This window comes from Lepidochelys olivacea (genome assembly GCF_965140295.1).
Source record: "Lepidochelys olivacea isolate rLepOli2 genome assembly, chromosome: 2".
In the NCBI taxonomy this organism is placed as follows: domain Eukaryota; kingdom Metazoa; phylum Chordata; order Testudines; family Cheloniidae; genus Lepidochelys; species Lepidochelys olivacea.
This window is the reverse complement of record NC_140412.1, coordinates 12176504-12195346: the sequence shown is the minus strand read 5'-3', so window position 1 is coordinate 12195346 and position 18843 is coordinate 12176504. Positions and strand designations below refer to the sequence as shown.

The 18843-nt window shown below is 46.8% G+C and overlaps 1 protein-coding gene across 1 annotated transcript in view; it reads right to left on the bottom strand.

Annotated features, from left to right (window-relative positions):
• Positions 1-18288, bottom strand: part of FAM135B (family with sequence similarity 135 member B) — a 318140-nt gene extending 299852 nt beyond the window's left edge. Inside the window, exon 1 of the mRNA XM_084621351.1 lies at positions 18125-18288. The gene's annotated coding sequence lies outside the window, so the exon portion shown is untranslated. The remainder of the gene's footprint in view (positions 1-18124) is intronic.
• Positions 18289-18843: the final 555 nt, after the last annotated feature.

The window sequence follows — 18843 nt, the reverse complement described above, 5'->3', positions numbered from 1 at the left end:
AGGCACTTGGCATACGTGTCCTCCTGCTGGTAATAGCTCACCTTACCTGATCACTCTTGTTACAGTGTGTATGGTAACACCTATTGTTTCATGTTCTCTGTGTATATAAAATCTCCACACTGTATTTTCTACTGCATGCATCCGATGAAGTGAGCTGTAGCTCACGAAAGCTTATGCTCAAATAAATCTTAGCCTCTAAGGTGCCACAAGTACTCCTTTTCTTTTTGCTCTAGGCAAATGGCTGCATGGCAATGCCAATCAGAAGCTAAGCCATGTTGGCTAAGGGCTTTCCCAGAGCCTGACTGTAAGAGACAGACTAGGGGATGGATTGGCTGCAGCTGAACATGTCTGCGGTCTCTTGCTTTCTTGTATCTCATGGATACAGTCATGAGCATGTCCCTGGGGAGGAAGCAAAAAGACAGAGCTTTGGCTACGAACAGTACTCATGGGAAAGACAGGCATGGATTTCTGAGCATATAAACTGCTTGCTCTTGTTCATTTCTTGTTCATTGTGTTTGGGGAAACAAGACTTTGGTGCAATCCTGTTTTATTTATAATGAAATACCTCAGTCACAATCAATTTCTTCTGAAGGAAACAAACTGGCAAGGCCCTGAATATTAACTAACCATTCGAGTCAAAGGGGACAATCTATTACAAGTGCGTGAGCACCTCCATGCACACAGCATCTCAGTATTGATCCAAACTATCGAGATACAGCACTTCTCTACAAAGTGTGATACTGAATTCCCCTCTACACTTGGGATTAACATGCACCCCTCATACTACATGCATTACATTTAGCAACACAAAGGAGCTTTTCCCTCCTCGTCCTTCCCGTGGAATTGCACCAACAAACATCAGCCCAGGAACCACAAGCAGAGTGGCAAGCTCACGCGTAAGTTGGTCACTGAATCAGTGGACCAGCTGTCACACCAAGCCAATAGCCAGACTGAATAGGAAACCTGAAAGACAAATGCTAAAGGCCCGCATGTTGCTTAAAGTGCCACTGAATACAAGCTACACTTCTCCAGCAGAATGGCTCATCGTTCATGAGCATCTCACACTGTGTCCATACAGCAAAAGCCGCGCACGGGCTACCCTGCCCTAGCGAGGCTTTCATCCAGCTAGCACAGGGAGCAACAGCAGAGAAGACGGGACAGTGCAGGCTTCAGAGGCTGGAGCCCATAGTGTTCTCTTGTCACTCTTCTCGTTGCCCATGTTAGCTGGATTCAAGCTAGCTCCGGTAGGCTGGCCCCCGTGCAGCTGTTGCTGTAGACATACAGAGTCTAACAACGAGAGGGAGCAGTGAACAACAGCCATATCCTACACAACCGATGCAGACAGGAGCAGAACCATAACATTCTGTAAAAGATCCTTAAGACCAACACAAATTGAAAATTCAGCAAAAAACCAACGCAAGGAGAGACCCTCAGAAATACCCTGGGGCCCTGCCCCTCTGCGGCAGGCACACCAGGTGTGGGGCAGGCAGGCAGGCTCAACCAGGCAGGATCCTGTGTGGAAGGGCTCAGTGTGGGGGGGTCCAGGTGTAGGGTGAGAGGATACTGTGTGGGTCAACCTGGATACAGGCAGCTCAGTGGGGGGGGTCTAAGGTGTGGGGGGGAATCTGGATGCACAGAGCCTCATTGTGGGGGTTCCAGGTGCAGGGACAATGGGACTCTGCAGGGGCTTCCAAGTGAAAATGGTCAGGGCTCAGCAGGGGGGTCTGGGTGAAACTAATTGGGGGGTCAGTTGTGTGGAGGTCTGGGTATGTGGGTTCAGGGTGGTAGGGCTCATTAAGGTGGGGGTTTGAGTGCAAGGAGCTCAGAGGGGAGTGGTCTGGGTGCAGGGCATCTGAGTGCAAGGTGGCTCCAGATGCAGGGGTTGAAGGTCAATGGGTTGGTGTTAGGGCATGGAGGGCTAGGGGATTCTGGGTGTACAGGGTGAGGGTTGGCACGTGAAGTCCAGATGCACAGGGGTTGGGTAGATCGGGGAGCAGCACCCCAAACAGTGACCCCTCCCTCTGTAGCTGAGGAGTGATGATGACAGGAAGCAGGGGAGGATGCTGAGCTCCCTGCAGCTGCGGGAGGTTTCTGGGGGTGGGTCTGACACAGCCCCAGCCACTCCATGCAGGGGAAGAGGAAGTGCCATACTCTCCTGCCTCCAGCCCAGCTAGGACTAGCAGCTGATCCCGGCTCAGGGTGGGAGCTACGGACTGGGGTGTCCCCAGCCTTGCAGTGATTTACCTTTCTGCTGGCTGCTCTGAGTGCCTGAAACGATGTACCTGTGCAGCTAGGGAGTGCTGCAAGGCTGCTCTTGCAGCTTCCCTTTGCTCTCTGTGAGAGAGTCATTTTTTTCTGTGGAGAAGCAAAGAAATCTGCAGGGGACCTGAATTGTGCACACGTGCAGTGGAGCAGAATTTCCCCAGGAGTATCATCTAGCTATGCATCGAACGTATATTGAGATTAGACTGTATATGGTTTAAGACTGAGAAAAATTGCTGTCTCTAGGCCTGCAGTCAGGATGAACTAGGATTCCCTTGGCAGTGATAGCATACTAGAGAGTAAAATTACACTCACACACGCTAAGCATGTCCCAGATTTAACTTACTGACTCTTTTCCTGACAAGTTAAACATATAGGCCATACCAACTCTTTGTTCCATGTGGTCTTTACAGTCTCATCTTTTTAGTATTCAGAACTAAGAGTTATCTGAATAAGAAAAGAAAACCTAAATTAATCTTACACAGGGTCTCAAAAAAATGAGACCATTTTCTCTGCAAGGCTTTTCCATGCAATGAGAGCTTCTGTATTTGCTCTTTCCACGTGTCAAAATTTGTCATCTCTGATCTCTTCCGGAAAATGCGTAATGATTTTCAAATTCTGCTCACTGCACATCTACATTACAGCGTGAGAACTATTACAGCCTATCTGCAATCTTTGAAAATGGCTTTGTGTGGAAGAAGTCACCTTGCACACATTGTACATGTGGCATTGGCCATGTCTGAAGAGCCCTTTGTCATGAAGAAAATCAATACCAAAATAGAAGAAGAGAACAGCGAGTGAACACAATTACAGTCTTTCCCTTTGACATTACTGGAACTATTTACACTTCCTCCAGACTGAGACATTCCCCTCGCACCTCATACTACTAATTCATTAAACATTATATTGATACGGAACCTTCTATCCCTAAAGATTGCAAAGTGCTAGATGAACACAGGGACTACTCCTTCGTCGCATGGCTGGTCCTTGAGTTCTTTACATACTCGTATGGATTAAGGGGTTCTGAACAAGTCATTGATCAGATGAAGGGCTGGTAGTACCACCTATTAATATTGCCCCACACTTCCAATACAAGACCCTGTTCTCAGTTGCTTCTAACTTTGCCGAATTTCAACTATTCCCAAATGGCTGAAATTTTTCATGCTTTGTGTCTGCACAGGTCAAATATTTGTAGATAGTGGAACCATTTTGGCTGAAACTGGTTCCATGGACAAGACGAGGAAAACTATACTGCTGTGCAATATTAAAAATAATAAAATCAATCAGGCAACCTTCTCTTTGAGGTGCCCTAGCGCCGCCATTCTTTGGAACTGGGACTTGAAATTTGGCAGGGGTGGCCTTCGTGTCAGAGACATGCCCTTTGTCACCCTGTGAAAATCTTTCAAAATTTGGACCAGTTATAAGTCTTTGGGGGAGGGGGGGATCTCAGTTTGCACAGGCTTAGTAGAGACTTCTTCGACTTAAGCAACTAGAATCTTTGAAGATTCAGGGTGCCCTGAGCATGCTTCATCGTGGCAATCTGAATTCTGGCATTTCCTAATTTGAGTGCTTGACTTTGTAATTTTAACAATGTCCATTTATCTTTGGGGAGTTTTATGTGTAATATACATATAGGGTGAAACCTTGGCCTCCCTGAAGTCAAAAGGAATTTTCCCATTAATTCAATGAGGCCAGGAACTCATTGATAAAAGGAATCCACTTCATCTGCCTCTGAACTGCAGCCACTTCTGGGATGTAACACAGCACCTGTTTTAACTGTGCCCCCCACCCCAGAAATGCATAATATGAACTATCCAAACAGAAACTGCAGAGTCTGGGGTGTGGGAGAGGGCTATTTAGGGAGGCAAAATCTGAATTACACAAGATAGACTTGGGACCAATTATTTGTATTGCAGTGGGATGTAGAGGCCACAATGAGAGATCAGGCTCCACTGTGCTAGGCATTGTATAAACCACATATGATGGACTGACCTGGCACCAAAGCATTTACAGTACAAGCCTTTTGACCAGCCTCATGAAGAAAGACAGGACAAGACTGAACTGCGTAAAGTAAGATTAGGGGTTTGTCTGTACACTGAAGTAATGTGCTCTCCGGAGAAATGATTTCTAAAGTGTGCTAACATGCTGCCTGTTAATTGGTATATGTAGCCCCCTCCTTCACCCCAAACCCCTTATCCCCAGCCCCACCCCAGAGTCCCACACCCCCAGCCAGAGCCCTCAGCTGCCCCCCTGCCGCACCCCAATCCTCTGCCCCAGCCAGGCATCCCCTCCTGCACCCAAACACCCTCCTGGAGCCTTCACCCCCCCACACACCCCTACACCCTGATCCCTCCTGCACCCCAAACCCCTCATCCACAGCCCTACCCCAGAGGCTGCACCCCCAGCCAGAGTCCTCATCCCCCTGCACCCCAAACTCCTGCTCCAGCCCGGAGTACTCCCACACCCTGAACCCCTCATTTCTGGGCCCACCTGGAGCCTGCACCCACAGCCCATACCCCCCTGAACCCCAGCTCCCTGCCCCAGCCCAGAGCCCTCTCCCACACCCCAAACCCTTGATCCCCAGCCCCACCTCAGAGCCTGCAACCCCAGCCGGAGCTCTCGCCTCCCTCCCGCACCCCAACCCTCTGCCCCAGACCAGTGAAAGTGAGTGAGGGTGGGTTAGAGCGAGCGACGGAGGGAGGGGGGACGGAGTGGGTGCAGGACCTCAGAGAAGGGATGGGGCAGGGGCAGGGCATGGGTGTTCACTTGTCTGATTAGAAAGTTGGCAACCCTACGTACCTCAAGGTGTCATAACAGTATCCTAGCCAGCCACTATGGACAACTAAGAACAAGTCAGAAGCGTCTCCTCTCAGAAGGTACACCTGCCTCTGCGACACACACACACTGCAGAGGAAACAAGCCCCACTCAGTAAAAAGAATGCTCTTAAAGACCACTCTGCCTTGGCTCTAGCCAAGATGTCATTGCTAAGCTCAACTTCATCTCCCCTCCACCCCCCCACCCGCCATGTGCTACACATCACCCACCTTGGAGAATCTTTCTGCTGGCTTCATAGCCCCGTGTTAAAGCTCCTTATCCTCAGCTTTAAGGCTTTTCACAACGATGTCTCTGATTACATGACTTCTCTCATGTCTCCCACATGTCCCAGGTGCTCTGCCCTCACTACTCCCCTTGACACAGGCGCACAGGTAAGCCGCACTGAAGGGCCAAGTCCTGCGCTCAGTGAAGTCAGTGGAAGTTCTTTCTGCTCACTTCCATGAGGCAGGGGGTGAGATGCAGAATGGCCTTCCCTTGTGGGTGCTCATGCTGGCTGAGAGGGCAGAAAGGCCCATGGTGCTTGCTTTGATTCTTCCCTCTTCTGCACCAGGCTCAGCCCAATCTAACTGAATTGGTAGGCATGGGAGGCAGGAGAATCAGGACCTGTGTCTTGCACAGCCTGGGCCCAACGCTGATCCCAGTGACTTCAGTAAGTGTAAGATCAGGCCCCATATGGTCATACCTCCACAGACTAAGAGTAGCATACAGAGGGGACATGTTTGGTGGAGAATGGGGTGGGGGCAGGGCAGGGTCAAGGAATAGACTTACCCCAGATCCTTGGCTGTAAACAGTTCAGCCAGTGGCCACCATCTTTTATACAGCATGGGGAAAAAATGTCATGCTATTGCAAAAAGGAAATGCAATTTTGGGTTGCAATTAACAGAGGCATAACATGCAAGTCACAGGACTTGATGGTACTGCAGCTCAGGTCTAACCAGCACCAAGCAGAGCTGTATTGTGCCCAATTCTGGTCATTGTTTTACAGAATGGTGTAGAGAAACTGGAAAGGATCCAGAGGTGCACAAAAAAGATGATCAAAAGGATGGAATGCAATCCATATAAGGAAAGGCTGAAGGAACTGGGTATAGTCAGTTTAAAAAAGAGGAGAGTAAGGGGGGGAATGATAGTGGTCTTTGAAAACTTGAAAGGCTGTCATAAAAAAAGATGGAAAAAGTTGTTCCCTTGCCAGAGAGTGCAGGACAAGAGGCAATGGGTTCAAACTACAGCAAAGCAGATTTAGATTAAATCTCAGGAAAAGCTTCCTAACTGGAAGAACAGTAGGACAATGGAACAGACCTGCCTAGGGAGGTTGTGGAAGCTCCTCCATGGGAGGTTTTCAAAAGGAGGCTGGAGAGCCATCTGCCTTGGATGGTTTAGACACAACAAATCCTCCATCTCAGCAGGGGTGTAGACTAGGGGATCCTTGTGGTCCCTTCTAACCCCATGGTTCTATGATAGGAGTAAGACCTCTTCCCTAGGCACAGTACCATAGGTAACAGGCCTGGCACTGGGGCACATCCCTGGGACACTGCATGCACACAGGAGGAGCTGCCTGCCTCCCCACAGTTCAGACTGCAGTTTGTGTGGTTTATTGGAGCCCTACCCTTTACCCAGTGCTCCCCAGTACATAGGGCGCCTGTGAAGCCACTTACTGAGTAGCCAAGGAAGACACCAGCTGTATGAATCACATCCAACATCTAGGACAAGTGAGCATCTCCCTCCTAGCCAGCCTGCCCACACCCTGCCTCCACCAGCATGCCGCTGTAGGTGTTAGGGTTATACAGTTGTCTATTTTTAGTTCCTCTAGCAGCGACTATTTCTGCATTCTGAATTATGATGTGATTTATCCCACTTTGTCTCTCATTTAGAATGTTATTATTAGCCGAGCTGAAACAATGCACTCAGCACTGTACATTTATTAAAGTGCTAATGTCATTCTCTCCCACCATGAGTCACCTAAAGCAAGACAGTGCTCCATTACAGCACTACTGGTAAAATCTGATCATTTCCCAGTGGTTTATTCCAAAAACAAAAAAAATATTTGACTTGTAATCCAGTCAGGATTCATTCCCCGTTTTTCTTGTGACATTTACCACACCAAAAGCTACTGAGACCACTATTGTATTCCCTTAGCGCCAATCCTCCAGTCCCTTTCCTCCAAATATAACCCCTCTGGAGCCACTTCATCCTACATCTCCCCTGCCTACTCATCCAGTATCCGTCCTCACTGCTCTTCTCTCCACACATCATTAAAGGTCAACGTGTTGAACTTATTGCTAAGGGACACTGTGATGGCCAAACGTGTAACTAGGTTAAAAAAAGTTAGAAAAGTTCATGGAGGGTAGGTCCATCAATGGTTATTAGCTAAGATGGTCAGGGGCACAACCCCATGCTCCGGGTGTCCCTAAACCTCCAACTGCCAGAAGCTGGACTGGACGACAGGGAATGGATCAGACATAATCACCCTGTTCTGTTCATTCCCGCTGATGCATCGGGTAGCGGCCACTGTCAGAAGACAGGATACTAGGCTAGATGGACTGTTGGTCTGGGCTAGTATGGCTGTTCTTATATCACTCTGGCATTCATAATGCACTACTTAGTTTTTGACCTCTCTCCATAACTTTCTTCTGGGCTGGATCCCAGGCCCACTGCAGCCTATGGAAATAGCTGCATTGAATTGATGGGCTTTGCATTAGGCTCTCTGAAACAGGCTGAGTCACTTCTTAATCTTCCTTTGCTCCTAAATTGTAGGTTATCTTTCTTGAAAAACCTATTGCAATACTGGGCTCGCTCCTACTCCTATTAAAGTCAATGTCCAGAGTCCTATTAACATCAGTTGTCCAGGGTCAAGCCAAGCATGCATGAAGATAACTATGAAATGTTCTTGTTTGTACCATCTACCCTGCAAACTGCACCCTGACAGAGCCTAGCGTCAACACAGCTGCAGAGGGAGAGAAAAATGAAAAGGGATACAATGGTGAGCTAGGGACAAAAGACGTTTTCAGCTGAGATGGAGACACAAAGGAAATAAATGATGCTATAGTTTTTCTTGTTGTACAATAGATTTACAAAGTATAATATGGGCCACAAACTGCTTTCAGACCTCCACAGACCTGCCACAGAGCCCCAGATGAGCAGGATTTGGTACACAGCTAACTCACTTAAAGTCCCATTCCAGTCAGTTGCATAAGTCAGATGTGACTCCATATAACTTGGTATAATTGAGAGCCGCATGCCATAGTAAAACAGAGGGCTATAGAAATGAATGAGCAGTACAGAAGTAACCCACTGGTCAGTGTGTATTACAGATCACATTCTGTGCCTTATCCACAGAGGATGCAAGTCTGCAACAGCCCCAGCCACATAGCCTGGCTCTGAGCTAAAGCTGTAGCAGCTTCCCCTCTCCTTCCCCCGCTTAAGCACTGGTGGTCCCTGGTTTGATCATGTCAGCCAAAATGGCAGCTATCGAACAGGTCCACCCCAAAACTTGTGTGTGTGTGTGTGTGTGTGGAGGGCCCTAACCTTCACAATACAGTAGAACATCAGAGTTACAAACTGACTAGTAAACCACACACCTCATTTGGAACCAGAAGTACACAGTTAGGCAGCAGCAGAGACAAAACAATAAAAAGCCAGTACAGTACTGCAACAAAAATGATTAAGGGTATGAAACAGCTTCCGTATGAGGAGAGGTTAACAAGACTGGGACTTTTCAGCTTGGAAAAGAGACGGCTAAGAGGAGATATGATTGAGTTCTATAAAATCATGACTGGTGTAGTAGAGAAAGTACATAAGAAAGTGTTGTTTACTACTTCTCATAACACAAACCTGTCAAATGAAGTTAATAGGCAGCAGGTTTAAAACAAATAAAAGGAAGTATTTCTTCACAAAATGCACAGCCAACCTGTGGAACTCCTTGCCAGAGGATGTTGTGAAGGCCAAGACTATAGCAGGGTTCAAAAAAAAAAAAAAAACCACCACACTAGATAAGTTCATGGAGGATAGGTCCATCAATGACTATTAGCCAGGATGGGCAGGGATGGCGTCCCTAGCCTCTGTTTTCCAGAAGCTGGGAATAAGCAACAGGGTGTGTATCACTTGATGATTACCTGTTCTGTTCATTCCCTCGGGGGCACCTGGCACTGGCCACTGTCCGATGACAGGATACTGGGCTAGATGGACCTTTGGTCTGACCCAGTATGGCCATTCTTATGTGCTCTGTTAAACATAAACTACTAACAAAAAAAAAATTGAAGGCAGCATTTTTCTTCTGCATAATATCGCTTTGAAACTTTACTAAGTAAATGTTCAGTTTGAAAGCTTTTGAAAGACCAACTGTAATGTTTTGTTCAGAGTTACGAACAACCTCCATTCCCAAAATGTTTGTAACTCTGAGGTTCTACTGTAGTTGGGTCTCCAAGAATCCCCTCCTGAACAAAAAACCTGTGGTCCCTTCTAACCCTATAATTCTAAGATTCTTACTACAGAAGCACCTTCTAAAGTAGAAAGTAGTCTGACTCTAGGTGGTATCTCCTTTTTTGGAAAATCCACAGGGTCATTGTGGGGAACAATATGAGGCCCTTTTGACCTACCCAGCCTACTGCCTCCCTCTGCCAAACTGCCCAGTCTCTTCCTGTTCCCAGCCTCACAGGACAGCTATCTATGGAGCCCTGGAAAGACAGATGACCCCCCCACTCCTCACACAGGAGAGCTTGGGCCCACTGTTTGTATCTTCCCCCTTGTCCATTTACTATTGTGCTAGAAATAATTCATTGAAATGAGATCTCATAATGGAATCCCGTACTTAAAAAATTACATGCACACACCAAAACAAATAAATAAATAAATAAAATAATCAATAATGCGGCCCCTTTATGTGAAGAAAACAGGCAAACCCATCAGACACAGCACAGAATTCAGGGATCTAGGCACAGCATTTAGAATGGGATTTATCCTGTGACTTTCCAGTAGCCATTTGTGATGAAGTTAATGCCACTTTGTGAACTCTTATTATTTACTGGGCCCCAATGCCATACTATTAAAACCAGAAAACCTCCAAGTCAACCGAATGGGATCATTCCTCATGTACGATCTCAGCAATATTACGATATGTACTGGGGTAGAGAATAAAGCTTTGATCAGAAGTAAGGCCCCATTGTGCGCCAGGCACTTTATCCACCTGCAAGAAAAAGCCAGTCCCTACCACAAAGAGTTTACAATGTTAGTATCTAATGAGAGATGACTGGTGGATGTAAACAAAAAGCAGAGAGAGGATAAAGGTAAGGGAGGACAGGATTGTGGTCAGGGTCCCAATCCTGCAGTGGGCCCACACAGATACTCTTTGTAGAATCAGAGCCTCTGAGATCTTGATCTCTTTGGTACTAAGGAAATATCCTGCTTATAAAAGACTCAGAAAAGTTAAATGTGGATACTCTTGCTCTCCTCTTTAAGAAATAACTCTTAGAAAGATATTTGATTTCTGTATCCTTCACATATCAAAAATACAAATTTACAATAGTACCTGTCAACAACTCATTGACATGGACTCAATATTGTTTGGTGGATGTATCACACCTGATAAATATGCAACTCCATGGGGGCAATAGAAAGACTGAGACCTGCTCCTTGGCTTACACATAAAATTCAACACACTGCTGCATGCTAGATACCAACAATTAATTTAAAAGAAATATCCAACAGAAACCAGTCCTCTTCCAGGTAGAATGTGCTCAGTCAGTGGAAATATCACATAGGAGCTTTGGCTCAGGTACACGTTTTCCAAACAAATGGAATAAAGTTACGGCCTGATCCTAGGAGGTGCTGAGTGAATATAGGAGACACTTAGCACCAGGTCACAATGTAACAGACAGCAGCTACCTAGGAACTTCACCTGGTGTGCAACAATATGGCCAGTGACTCCTTAAAAACCTCATGGTCACAGTGGGGATAGAGTTCAGTTCCGCACGCAACAGAAGCGCAGGCTCCTAGCGCTTAACCTAAAGGAGAATCTCTACTATGTGTTGGCAATCTATAACATAGAGACAACCAGTTCTGATTCATGCATTCCTGAGCAGTGGTATATTATATAAATTTTACACACACAAGCCAGTCCCTTGCAATGTCATTAATAATAAAAACTAATAACATTTAGTCATGCATTTACAATGTGTATATTCCCAAACATGTTTGGGAATACAACAAAACAGAGGACTGTTACAAAAAACGGACAGTCAGGAGTCACCAAACACCAAACTGCTGCTCACCTGACCCTAATCCCATTCCTCTAACCTTCTACAGGAGTGATTAAACAACTGTAATGTGTCACAACTAGAAAACTATTTAAAAAAACAGGATATGGTAATTATGTATAGTGCCCTATCATCCAATGAAGTGAGCTGTAGCTCACGAAAGCTTATGCTCAAATAAATTGGTTAGTCTCTAAGGTGCCCATGAAAGCTTATGCTCAAATAAATTGGTTAGTCTCTAAGGTGCCCATGAAAGCTTATGCTCAAATAAATTGGTTAGTCTCTAAAGTGCCACAAGTACTCTTTTTCTTTTTGGGGATAGAGACTCACACGGCTGCTACTCTGAAACCTGGAATTTCCATATTGCCCTTCCTTAGGAAGCTCAATCTGCAATCAGCCAATAGAGAAGTAAAACTGCAGAACAACAGAGTCACTAACATTGCAGGCACTAATGATAGGATTAGAAAGGGAATAAAATTATATCCCTTGGATTTAGGTTTGGAAGAAAGCAACCTGTGACTCATTCTCTAGGCGGGCTGAGATCAGGCGTGTCACCAAGTTGATGAAATTGACCTTTTGAGACAGGGCTCAGAGCAACATAGCAACTGGAACTGCCCTTTGGTAGCCCCAACACGTTACCACCTGGAACAGTGTTAGCAAAGGTCTTGCTGGAGGTCAGGAACGGCTTCCTCCAGAGAGGATGTAGAGCAGTGCTACTCAAAGTGGTGGTCCGCGGACCAGCAGCCTTTGGCTGCCGGTCTGAGCGCACAGTGGAAAAAAAAATTGTCGGTCCCCCACGTTAGATAGCTTGAGAAGCAGGAATGTAGAGCACTGCCAGTATGCAAGGGAGGGAGTTGGATCCAGAGTAGAATACAGGAACTAAGCAGGAAACTTCAACCATAATGGCAGGCTAGTTGCCTGCTTGGACACAAGCACCCGGTACACATACAAGAAAATACAACCTCACACATTGCAGAGAACAGGGAGGGGCTGTGAAGTGTGGATCCACAGCAAAAAACACGCCCAGAGTCTGGCAGAGAGGGCTTTTTTCGTAAACCCCACTTACGTCAACATATGGAGGGCGAACCTGGTACCTGCACAGCTGAAGCTGTGAACACTGACAGACCCTCAAAGTCTCCAGTGAGATAGCCACGAGAAGGGGCCGTGAGAGGAGACACTCGCCTCTCATGAGCACCTCCTGCACTTGCTCTCTGCCCCTGGCCAGCTGTTAACCTCCTCAGGTGCATCTTCAGTGGCCGAGCCCTCCAGCCAAGTCACACACCGCCAATACGCACAAACAATACCAGAGTAAAAGGTCCAACAGGGCCCGTCTCTATGCCCTTGTTAACATCTACTGCCCTGTCTTTGGGCTCTGTCCTCAGCCCTCTCTGTACTAGCTTTAACTCTGTGCCTGCCCTGGTATAGAGCAGTGCCCCCAGGGCTTTCTCTCTGGAGATTCCTAGCCTTTACCTCAGCTCTCAGCCAGGTCACGCCTTCAAATTCAGTCCCCTTTAGGGATGGGGGGCAAGAGGAACAAAGTTCCACAAATGGTTGGCCCTCTGCAGGTTCTTCAGGCCCATCCTTGAGCCCTGTACATAGGCTTCTAAACAAAACTTGTCCCCTTCTGAGGGTTTTGGCCACTTTGCCAGTGCAGGGGACCCGGGCCAACTCACTACTCCAGATTCCAACCCGGGGACCCTAAAAACGGCAGCCCCATGCTGCTCCCTTTAACGCCATTGCTGCTGCTATTCCCTGGGGCTCTTCCCATGTAGCCCCCTCCTCTTCACCTTTACCTCAGGGTTCTCTATTCCCTCTGTAAGGGGACTGTTCCCCCTTTTTAGTACTGGGAGCTAGCAACTAAAACACCCCCCACTGAATGTTAGTAAGGGGGCGTTTTAGTTGCTAGCTCCCAGTACTAAAAAGGGGGAAGGGTCAATGGGGAATCAGGACCCTGAGACTGCCAGCCCCCAGGAATAATGGGGAGAGGCCAATGCTCCAGGTCAGCCTGAATGCCAGGGTGGGCAGGCTAATCAGGGAGTCAGGAGGCCAGGGAGGTCCTGTCCTCCGTGTGAGCTGGATTTGCCTGGGTCAGACAGAGTGGGGCCGAGCTAAGGAGAAAGGAGGGGCCCGAGCTGAGCTGGGGAGTAGAGCTGTGCCAGATCCAGAGGGAGCAGACCCTGTCCTGGGAGCAGAGCTGCAGCCCCAAAGCCAGAGGCACAGCCCAAAGAGAGCAGACTTGCCCTGGGAGCAGAGCTGCAGCAACCAGAGCCAGAGGGGCCAGAAAAACAGCCCACAAAGCAGGTCAGTGCTGGGAGCAGAGTCACAGAAGCAGCCTGCAGAGCAGACCTGTCCTGGGACTAGAGCTGTAGCAACCAGAGCCAGAGAAGCAGCCCAGGGAGCTGGAGGCAGAGCAGCAGCCGTGCTGAAGTAGAGTGGAGCTGAGGATGGAGCAGTCCGGAGCCGGGTGTTGTGACCAGCTGGGGAGAGCAAGGGGGGACCCTGGGCAGTGGGCTTAACACAGGGAGACGCCTCAGCCAGGAGGCTCTGCAGGCTAGAGTTGAAGGGGGATTGGTAACCCTGACAAGGCACGAGCAATGCTGGGAAGAAGGGCCCTGCCACCTAGAGCCTGTGGCCACCACCAGAGCGAGTGTCCAACCCACAGCATCCCTGCAGCACAGCCTGGGCCTGAGAAGAAGGCCTGGGACTTACAAGGAACAGACTGTGAACTGCCCGGACATTCCAGAGACACTGTTTGTGATGTTCCCTGCCACAGAGCGGGTTGATGTGTTTCCTTTAACCTTTCTCATTTTCCCTTATTCTTTTTAAAATTAATTGTCAATTAAGTAACTTGCATTTGCTTTAAATTGTATGTAATGGTCAGAGAAGTGCCCGGGGCAGAGAGAGTACCCCAGAGTGGGGACACCCTATCCCCTGTCCTAGGTGACCACAGCAGGGTTGGGGGTCGAGCCCCCCAGGAATCCTGGGCCCAGCCTTGTTGGGGTTACGAGGACTCTGCCAGACAGGAGAGTGGAAGGGGAGTCCTCAAGGGCAGGGAGGCCACTGGGTAAAGGAAGTGGGAGCGAGGACTCAGATCCTTTCGCTAGCCCACTTCTCCGGGGTAGTGCAGAAGCCAGGAAAGTTCCCCACAATAGCGGGACTATTCCCCTGCTTACACCTCCTTGAATGGGTCTCTCCCAGGATGCTTTACCCATAGCCTCTCCCTCTCTGGTTTCAGACAGTGACTGACCTGCTTAGACCCTGTAGCTCCTTTTATCTGAGCCTGCTGTGCTCTGATTGGCTGCTTCCTGCAGCCTTTCTAGGCAGGTCTGGAGGACCCACTTTCACTGCTCCTTCCTGGGAGCAAGGTGTGGTACGATGACAAGGCCTCCAGCAGGGGTCCTCAAAGGGCCTGGTATACCCAGTCATAGGGACAAAGATCTACATTGTATTAGCATGGGTTACGTTGTATTTAGGATGTGTGGTTCTGTCGCATATCCAGCAGGGAACAATCTTTCCCTGACAGGGAGATGGATTAGAGGGGTTGATCCCTTGAGTTGCGGAGGCCCCATATCTCCCTTTAATTCCAAAGGGACCACAGCAGACTGCTGCTTAGCATCTCTGAAAATATTACCCTGGATCACCTTGCAATCCTTTGCCATAACTAATTTCTCTGTTTTTTATTAAAAACCTGATTTTACCCAGTTAAAAGGGCATGCCACTTAAAATACTGAGACAAGAAAAAATAAAGGGGAAAATTAGAGTAAAAACAAATTTTCTTCAAAGCCTCTAAATAAAATGAAGATGAATTAAAAAAAAACCAACAATATCAGATACGTTGTTCACCAGCAATGAAGAATCACTTGCCAAATAGTACCAAGCAGTGTCATGTGGAACATGGCAGTTTCCCCTACACTTATAAGAGGAAATTAGCTGCTGTGTCTCAGAAATTATTGTTGCAACTTGTTGACAAAAGCTGACTTTGATGACAGCTACCATAAACGCCTGATTTTGTTCTAAGCTCCATTGAGATACAATGGAGGACTAATGAAAAAGAAACTGGATTTTTAAAAGATAGTTAATACCTTTAGGTACCAAAATAGCATTTTTCCCCCAGAACAGTGCCAGATACCAATGCTAGATGGTCGTCAAGAGTCCAACCCTTAACTTCCAAGTACAAAGACAGACAGACTATATGTCCTTCCACATTAGCATGAAATGGTAATATAAAACAAGCCATCTGATACAAGGAAAATCCTCTCCTAAGATTCTAGTTTGAGTAAGTGGGGGGGGGGGTAATCACTGTCAGCTGGAAGTGTTGGCTGGCCCTGAATATTAAAAATCAGTTATTCTAGGGGTACATCTACACAGTGATAACTCCCCCCCACCCCAACATCTACATAGCAATTTTACAGTCCAGAGCCCGAGCCCTGCAAGCCCGAGTCATCTGAGCCGGACAAGCCGCAGGTTTTTTATCACTGTGTGGATACACCCTAAGTGCCTCACACCCTGACTGTTTACAATTACATGGATACAAACGCTAAACACTGGACTGACTCTCCATAAACTGACAGCACTTTCCATCTCTCACACTGATTTTATAGGAGCATTGCTTTGCTATAAACACACTGATTTCCTGCCTTTTCTAGAGCTGTTTTTTAACAGAAGTTTTGCAGCCCCATAGTAATCCGGTGTCAGCATATATACAGTGCTGGCTTTTATGAAATCATTCGCCTCCAGCTAGCAGCAAAGTAATAATTCAGAATATTTTGTGGACATTGTGTGTAATCTCAAAGCCCCTTGACCTTTAATCATTTGTTTGCACTGATGAAATATTCACTCTGCTTCATTCTTTACAATGTTCCCTCTTGATTATGTGCTTGATATCCCTACAACAGGTATAAAACTGATTAAAATGCTGCAGCTGATTTATCACCACCATAAACATGATCCAGTTCAGGTTCCTATTATTGCATTTTTCCCCTGACCCATCCTCTCCAAGACATATCATTGCAAAAGAGGGTTCCCAAAATTATTATAGTCTCTAGCCTTAAAACAGGAAATCAAACGTGGCCAAACATATATCGTAGATCTTGCCAAGATATCCTAGTGGACGTCATCCAGCGACCTATGGTTTCACAGTACACAGATTTAATTAGAACGAGGACCAAAAATCAGCCCTTCTAATTATACTTGGCTATTTTAAAATACTTTTATTAATAAGGCCAAACATCCTCTTATGGAGAAGTCCTATAGATTTTAATAACAATGATATCGAGATGGTGCTAGGGAAATTACTCTGCAAGTCTACAGAATTGGATTCTGAATGTTAATCTCTATACATGTTTTTTAACCCATCCTATAGAATTCCAGAGCAGGGATGTAGTTATCTGTCAATTTCTACAGCACTTTCTCTATCAGGGTGATCTGTGTATATTCCGTGCTTCACAGCTTGTGTAAGTAGTGTGTATTACATATGAGAGAGAAATAATGGGCATGATTCTGAGATATGTTCGGTGCCTCCCGCAGGGTGCAGAACACCTCCAGTTCCTGTTGATTTCAGTGGGCTTTGCAGGATTGGGACCCATTCTCTATCATTGTTCAACATGAAGGCAGGTGCAGTTTAGCCATGGCTACCTCACATCTAGATCACTCCCGGAGCATAATTATGAACCAGAAGCAGGGTTATAATTTTGACATTTCATGGGTACGACTTTGCTAATGTCTGGCTCGCTTTTATTGAAATGCTGATTGTCATTACAGTGAAGTACATTTCCAACCAGGCAGGCAGTGATAACCAGGGTGGGCGGGGGGGGAGGAGATAGCTGCTGACGTCTCTATCTCTCCTTACTGCTGCAAAAAAATATTAGTTACGTGTAAGTGGAAAGAGCTCTCTGCAGTCATTACATAGCATACAGTTACCACTTGGCTTCAACTTACTTTTACCCTCTCCACAAACACTCACTCTCTCAGCACGATACAAGTTTTCATATGGGCATTGCATGGCATTTTTATTTATTTGTGTGTTCAATGAGGATTAATTTCCACACTCGTCTTTGCATTATTGCTGATCTTTACTCGTTTTAAATGCACCCAATGTATGTTTTTCTATATATTGATCCAGTGAGTTTCCCTTATTTCTTACTCATTACATTTTTTTTTTAAGATAGGAAGTACTGAACATTTTGGTAAGTATTTTTTTTAAATTATTGTTAATAGCTATGACGACCTTAGTGTTACTGCAACTATTTACTTTTATTTTAAAGCATGTAACACAACCCTTTCAGTGACAGATTACAATGAGGTTGCCTCTCTAGCCCATACACACACACACACATCTATATCTTACAGATCTCTCCTAAATATGACCCAAAGAATTTATTCTGTGCACTGAGGAGAGAGAAATGCACTGTTGTCTGGATTATTTTTTTCAGAGGGTTATTTATTGCTATGTCGACCTTTGCTTCATCGCAACCCTTCACTTTTATTTTGGAGCACACAGCTCGAATCGTTCATACTCGGATCACGTTGTGTCCCCTGATCACCCCATTTCTAATCAGTCTCACTGGAATATTACAGGGATTTATTATTTTTCATATATGGGGGGAGGTGGAGAGAGGGTCTGTATGGCAAAGATCGCAAAACATGCTTTGGAAAACATGCTTGGTTGAAATGTCATTAAAATGCCTTTGAAACAAGAGAGCCAATAAACTAGCAATATGCACACATACACAAAACTGAACTGATCAAGGGGAGAGTTTGCAAGCAGCACAGCTGATCTTACCTGGGTCTTTGTGGGGTCCTCCCTCAACACACTCCCTCCCGCTCCCCGTAGGAAACAAGGTTGTGGTTACTGCTGCTGGTGTCGATGGAGCAGGTACAGAAAGGCAGTGGGCTGATTGCAGTCCCTACTGCTGGGCTCTGGCTCCTGTCAGGGCTGCTGCTGCTGCTCCTGCTCCCGGTACTGACGATGCCGAGGAGGAGGAGAATGAGTGAGGAGGAGGAGGATGGTGATGGTGCTGATGCTGTTGCTATGGTTACTGAAGTCGGCGGCAGCACCACTCAGTGCAACAGCTGCTCCAGCTCCGGGTTCTTTCAGACACAGGCTGTGGCGGAGCTAGGAACAACAACAGTAATAAATGCCCACTCTTCTCCAGCACTCACTTTCTCCTGTTCTTTTGATTATTATGCTGCTGCTGACACTAGTGTGGAGCAGGGTCTAGCGCTCTGGCTCTGTGATCAGGTCCATGATTGCAATGCCTGGGTGATCCCGTCGCTCAGCAGCATGCTGGAAGCAGGTTAAAGGGACAGTAGTAGCAGCAGCAGGAGAAGGGGATGGAAGAGAAGGAGACTTTGAAAAAAGGGCCCAAGACATATCCCCAACCCCTTTTCTATCCCCATTTGGGGAAAACATTAATGCATAGAGAATGGAGTTTGCCCAGCTCTGGGAATCTGCAGGACAAGGAGGGAGAGAACTAAGCTGAATGGGCTACTTACTGGAGA